This window comes from Watersipora subatra, chromosome 6 (genome assembly GCF_963576615.1).
Source record: "Watersipora subatra chromosome 6, tzWatSuba1.1, whole genome shotgun sequence".
NCBI classification, from domain to species: Eukaryota; Metazoa; Bryozoa; class Gymnolaemata; order Cheilostomatida; family Watersiporidae; genus Watersipora; species Watersipora subatra.
In genome coordinates, this window is record NC_088713.1 from 30,564,141 (window position 1) to 30,572,204 (window position 8,064).

At 33.6% G+C, this 8,064-nt stretch overlaps 1 protein-coding gene across 1 annotated transcript in view; it reads right to left on the minus strand.

The window, feature by feature from the left end:
• Positions 1-7,258, minus strand: part of LOC137398593 (uncharacterized) — a 46,116-nt gene extending 38,858 nt beyond the window's left edge. The window contains exon 1 of the mRNA XM_068084754.1: positions 7,121-7,258. The gene's annotated coding sequence lies outside the window, so the exon portion shown is untranslated. The remainder of the gene's footprint in view (positions 1-7,120) is intronic.
• Between the last annotated feature and the right edge of the window lie 806 nt (positions 7,259-8,064).

Sequence of the window (8,064 nt, forward strand, 5' to 3'; positions counted from 1 at the left end):
TACGATTGACATACATATTACCTACCTGCAACATACATACTACTTACCTTCACCATACATACTACTTACCAGCAACATACATACTACCTACCTGCAACATACATACTACCTACCTGCAACATACATACTACTTACCTGCAACATACATACTACTTACCTTCGACATACATACTACTTACCTGCAACATACATACTACTTATCTTCGATATACTGTACATACTACCTATGATTGCCAAACATGCTACAAATCCTTGACTCGCATATCACCTACCTTTGACAAATATAATATGTACACTTGATATACGTACATACTACCTACTTTGACATGTACACTTGATATACGTACATACTACCTACCTTTGACATGCACACTATGTTCCTTTGACAGTCATACCACTTATGATTGTCAAACATGTTACATACCATATTTATAGGTATTATTTACCTTTGACATACATACTACCTTTCTTTGACAAACATACTTCTTATCATTTGAAAATAAATGGTTGCTGACTCATGTGTCATCATATGAAATGATGTGAATAGAGACAACAACTTCACTTCTCAGACTGGACTTCATTGCTTAGGCATACGTTGGTCAAAGTTATGTGTTCTTGGTTGTTATATTTCATGTGATCTGCAAGCTGTGTAATTTCTGAGTCTAATTGCACTAATTCTTTAATACTGGCTGCGTTGTCTCCTTTTTTGTATGGTAACGTTGAATTGGCTTACAGAATTATATTATTTCATTATTATGAGTACAACATTCGTATTATTGCATGGGCGATGTAAATTTGTTGAGCCCTAGCCTGTGATTCCCACTCAAAGTTGCCTTAGGGACACAGATACTGCTTAGAGAGTTATAAGAGGTAATGTTTAATTCAATCGAGTTCATGGAATGTACCTGGTGGTGACTATGTAATGAATATTAATGACTAGAAACTATGCCTGGCATTTGTATATAATATATATATATATATATTATGTATATATTATATAATATATATGTACATAATATTATATAATATGTATATTATACAATATTATATATTTAATATTGTAATATTATATATAATACTTATAATACACTAAATAATATTATATATATTAAAATATATCATTTATATCATGTAATATATTATACTATATATAGTATATATATGTTACTTCAGTATTATATTATATAGTATATTATTAGTGCGAATGTTTTATTTTAAACTTTGCTACATAAAGATATCTATAAAGATAGACTTCTTATTGGTCCGAAGGCAACACAAGTAAAAGCATTTGCATTCATGTGTCTCGAATTTTGTTTGCTATTCGAAACATAGAAAGCTCAGCTATTTGACTTATAATCTGTATTGCATCGACTCATCTGATGATTTCTGGCAAAATAGACTGCTAGGTTCGGTACCGCACAGTAGACGCACCTATAACGTATACCTCCTACAACGTATTACTCCCATAACGTATACCTCCTATAACATATACCTCCTATGACGTATACCTCCTATAACTTATACCTCCTATAACGTATACCTCCTATAACAAATAACGTATATCTCCTATAACGTATACCTCCTATAACTTATACCTCCTATAACATATACCTCCTATAACATATACCTCCTATGACGTATACCTCCTATGACGTATACCTCCTATAACGTATACTTCCTATAACGTATACCTCCTATACCTTACACCACATATAACTTATACCTCCTATAACGTATACCTCCTATAACGTATACCTCCTATAACGTATACCTCCTATAACGTATACCTCCTATAACTTAACCCTCCTTTAACATATACCTCCTATGACGTATACCTCCTATAACGTATACCTCCTATGACGTATACCTCCTATGACGTATACCTCCTATAACGTATACTTCCTATAACATATACCTCCTATAACGTATACCTCCTATGACGTATACCTCCTATAACGTATACCTCCTACAACGTATGCCTCCTATAACGTAGACCTCCCATAATGTATACCTCCTATAACTTATACCTCCTATAACTTATACCTCCTATAACGTAAACCTCCTATGACGTATACCTCCTATGACGTATACCTCCTATGACGTATACCTCCTATGACGTATACTTCCTATAACGTATACCTCCTATAACTTAACCCTCCTATAACTTATACCTCCTATAACTTATACCTCCTATAACATATACCTCCTATAACGTATACCTCCTATAACGTATACCTCCTATAACGTATACCTCCTATAATGTATACCTCCTATAACGTATACCTCCTATACCTTACACCTCATATAACTTATACCTCCTATAACGTATACCTCCTATAACTTACACCTCCTATAACTTATACCTCCTATAACGTATACCTCCTATAACGTATACCTCTTATAACGTATACCTCCTATAACGTATACTTCCTATAACGTATACCTCCAATAACGTATACCTCCTATAACGTATACCTCCTATAACTTAACCCTCCTATAACTTATACCTCCTATAACTTATACCTCCTATAACATATACTTCCTATAACGTATACCTCCTATAACGTATACCTCCTATAACGTATACCTCCTATAATGTATACCTCCTATAACGTATACCTCCTATAACGTATACCTCCTATAACGTATACCTCCTATAACGTATTCCTCCTATAACGTATACCTCCTATGACGTATACCTCCTATGACGTATACCTCCTATAACTTATACTTCCTATAACGTATACCTCCAATAACGTATACCTCCTATAATGTATACTTGTGAAAATATTTTGACGAATAAGGTTGCAAGAAAGTGTAAACAGAAACCATCTCTCACAACTACATCACAATTGAGCCGTTTTGGAAAGGGAATCCAAACTACGGCCGTCTCGTGTGGCTGGGATTTTCTGTTCATTTTTGAGTTTTCAAGAGCTTGTAATCACCTTTCCACATATTTTTCACCTACAACTCAACAGAGTAAGACATGGTGAATCTTTTCATATCAAATAACTATAATGTGAATTTTGTTGCAAGTCAACCTTTAAGGCTAACCACGAGAGATGCGCAATATTCAAATTGAATTTGAGAACTTGGTCCGACACACTCTATATTATATAGAAGTTTCTACATAGTACAAAGCAAAAACTTTAAATAAATTATTTACCTTATTTGAAATTACGCTATAGGAGGTATACGTTATTCGAGGTCATGGGAAGGTCATGCTAAAGCTAACTTATTAGTTGAACTCAGAGCTTGCATTTGCTTATCTTGGGAGTCTATCCTCGTATACCTACAGCCTCAACACATTCTCGCTATTATTATAGCAGGCTGCAAGTCACAGCCGGCAGCAGTATGCAAATAATTAAATGTCAGCAGCTTCACATTCTTTCCCACGATTAAATTCACAGCTAAAATCACTGTTTTCTCAAAAGAAGTAATGAAATTAACAACACCTGTTAGTAAGAACACTTGGAGAGTAGCGAGGCAGGGGGGAGCGCTATCAATGATGCTATAAAATAATATGCCATTAATTTGCAAGTTCCTAAGTTTTATAATAATAATCTATCGAATGCTACAAGTACATGTATATATTCGTGAACAAGTGACATAAACCAACTATTATTATTTATAATACATGCAGAAACAAATATTAACATGTTTGAAACAAAAATATTGCATCGTTTGCTCGGCCAGCTGCGTTCTGATTGCTGCCTTCCTTTACAACCATTTCATTTTCTTCTGACAGTTACTTTCCACTATGTCTGCTGACCTCATAGACATATAAACCATAGATATATAAACCATAGATATATAGATATATAAGGTTTATATATCTATGGCTGACCTCATAGATATATAAACCATAGATATATAGATATATAAGGATTATATGTCTGCTGACCTCATAGACATATAAACCATAGATATATAGATATATAAGGATTATATATCTATGGCTGACCTCATAGATATATAAACCATAGATATATAGATATATAAGGTTTATATGTCTATGGCTGACCTCATAGATATATAAACCATAGATATATAGATATATAAGGTTTATATGTCTATGGCTGACCTCATAGACATATAAACCATAGATATATAGATATATAAGAATTATATATCTATGGCTGACCTCATAGACATATAAACCATAGATATATAGATATATAAGAATTATATATATATGGCTGACCTCATAGATATATAAACCATAGATATATAGATATATAAGGATTATATATCTATGGCTGACCTCATAGATATATAAACCATAGATATATAGATATATAAGGTTTATATGTCTATGGCTGACCTCATAGATATATAAACCATAGATATATAGATATATAAGGTTTATATGTCTATGGCTGACCTCATAGACATATAAACCATAGATATATAGATATATAAGGTTTATATATCTATGGCTGACCTCATAGACATATAAACCATAGATATATAGATATATAAGGTTTATATATCTATGGCTGACCTCATAGACATATAAACCATAGATATATAGATATATAAGGATTATATATCTATGGCTGACCTCATAGATATATAAACCATAGATATATAGATATATAAGGTTTATATGTCTATGGCTGACCTCATAGACATATAAACCATAGATATATAGATATATAAGGATTATATATCTATGGCTGACCTCATAGATATATAAACCATAGATATATAGATATATAAGGATTATATATCTATGGCTGACCTCATAGATATATAAACCATAGATATATAGATATATAAGGTTTATATATCTATGGCTGACCTCATAGATATATAAACCATAGATATATAGATATATAAGGATTATATATCTATGGCTGACCTCATAGATATATAAACCATAGATATATAGATATATAAGGATTATATGTCTATGGCTGACCTCATAGATATATAAACCATAGATATATAGATATATAAGGATTATATGTCTATGGCTGACCTCATAGATATATAAACCATAGATATATAAACCATAGATATATAAACCATAGATATATAGATATATAAGGATTATATATCTATGGCTGACCTCATAGATATATAAACCATAGATATATAGATATATAAGGTTTATATGTCTATGGCTGACCTCATAGACATATAAACCATAGATATATAGATATATAAGGTTTATATGTCTATGGCTGACCTCATAGACATATAAACCATAGATATATAGATATATAAGGTTTATATGTCTATGGCTGACCTCATAGATATATAAACCATAGATATATAGATATATAAGGATTATATGTCTATGGCTGACCTCATAGATATATAAACCATAGATATATAGATATATAAGGTTTATATGTCTATGGCTGACCTCATAGATATATAAACCATAGATATATAGATATATAAGGTTTATATGTCTATGGCTGACCTCATAGACATATAAACCATAGATATATAGATATATAAGAATTATATATCTATGGCTGACCTCAATTTTTTTTCTGCACTGTTGAACTTGCATTTTTTTACATAGCAACATTTTTACGCGTTGGTATTTGGAAAACCTTTCGCGAAAATAATGATTATATTTTAGCCATATGCGTGCTACACACATTTTTATAGCCTGAAAATAGTAGTACAGATTCCATCGTAATTGTAAATTGGTTTTCATATACGTCGAAGTATCGAGACTGTGAAACAATGAACTACTATTAACCTGATACAGTTGCTAATTATTTCTATGGTGTTGCTTTCCAAGTTAAAAAAAAGTTGTAAGCTTTGGAGTGTTAGAAAGCAGATTTCGATATGAACAGCAGTCACAAGAGAATTAATTGTTAATGATGTAACCGAGTCATTATTAGCACCTTTTTAATAAATTTGTATTTAATTATTTTACATAGGAAATAATGCCTGAGACATGAGTAAATTGACATACGGGCTTCGCCCCAGACGGCATTAAGCTCCTTTGTCAAGGTATGACTGTATAATAACACCTCATTTGATAAACTATTGTATATAAGTGAAGCATGCTTGGTATCACCGGCTCAGTTTGGCGCAACAAACCAAATATTTGTTATAACGTATATCATCAAAATTTAATGAACGGTTGGAAGCTGCAGTCATGCGAACAACTCAACTGATTCTCGTGGTTTTGCACTTTAAATGTTGGCAACCCTCCTAAAACATGCCTCCTCTACCATCTGAATGAGAAAAACATGAAGATGATGAGTTGGTAAGCCAACTAATGACTGATACAGCAATGTTCGTGTGTATTGTTTATCACACTCATTGAAAATCGGTTAAACTTTGAAATATATCTGTTCACATTTGCGGCCGTGGCCTAGTGCTCTAGAAAGCATGACCTACAAACAACAGGTTTGGGTTGAATTCTCAATAAAGGCCATCCATAGTGATAGGAATGTCATCCAATCTTAAATCGCTCTCTGCAACTGGGCATATCTTCAGTTGTAGAGGTTCCTCTGCCCCTAGACTCAAACATGTCCAGTCAAGATCCTATAATAATTGTTTGTACAACAATGCTCTTTAAAATTCATTAAAAAGTACCTGCGAAGCATGTCATGCAGAGTTTCATGTGCTTTAAAATGAAATAGACTATAAACCGTCACTAATTTAGACACTAGCTAGTGGAGGCGATCTTTTCTCATACACAATTCTAATGCATTCAGCATAACCAACTCCCGATCTGGTATGTGTCTTATTAAGATCAAGTATGATGCCTTTTTAACTTACTGCAATGATATACAGCCCCTCAGAGTGGGGGGCTGTATATCATTGCTGCAAACAGATGCCATGGGTGTGTGTTTTAAAGAGCATCTTTTCACAAATAATGTCTCTGTGATATTGACTGGACATGTCTGAGTTCAGTAGCGAGGAATCCTCGACGACTGGAGACATGACAAGTTGCAGAGAGCAGTTTAAGATTGGATGACATTCCTGTCGCCTCCAGAGGCCTTTTCGAGAATTGAAAACCCAACCTGTTGTTTTCAGGCCTGGCGTTGAGACCGCTAAGCCACAGCTGCTCTTTTAAAAAAAATAGAATGAAGAATGTTTGAAAGGAGCTGTTTGAATGAAGCAGCTAGGAAATGATACTTACATTTACTAGCCGTCTCAGACTCCAAGTTTGTCTCTTAGCTGAGGCTGGCGTGTGTCGCCGTCTGTACGCTCGCTCGTCTGCTGTACTTGCGGTGCAAAAGTTTTACTAATACGGTTCAGTAGTGCCGTCTCAGTTTATTTCTTCTTACTGTATAGTCCCAACAGCGCTCCCTGATTAAACACCATTCTATTATAATTCGAACTTGGATAGTGATTGGATCATTCTGCAACAATTTCAAAGACAAACATACTAATGGTTTTTGGTGTTGTACGTAATGTAAAATACATTTTACAACTTTTGGTGTAAAAATTAGATTTCTGGGTAAAACAACATATTGAGAAAAATGATCTGTTTGTTACTGTAGCTCATACAGATAGGAGTTATTGGACAGTGGCCAACAATTTCTTCGAAATTGTTTTGAGAAAGAGAGGAAGGAGAAAGGAAGGAGAGAGGGAGGAGAAAAGGAGGTAGAGGGAGAAAATAGAGGGCGATAGAAAAAGAGGAGAAAGGGAGATGGAGGTAGGGAGATAGGAACTAACAATAGCTGTGTATTGTTTCCAAGGAACTACAATGCCAATTAAAGCCATGTGTGGTTTCAAAGGAATTTCTGCCCAATGCCTGGCAGCGATAGGTCAAAGTTCAATCTATGGAGCTGTATATGCTTTCAATAGACTGCCTAATGTCATACCCATAGTACACAATAGTTGGCATCATACCAATAACCTTTTGGGAGGCTATTAGAATACTGGAGTTGCCTTCTCTCCACCTTCTACTGCTATTTGTATTATCCATTTGATAACCAACACAGCTGTTAAATTTCCAATTGTGTACCGTGTATCCTAGAACTTATATATATTTCATTCTACCAGCAATTGTTAGGCCTAATTGCTGCAGTCATATTATTATTACTATTATTATAGTACTGTAATATTATTATTATTATT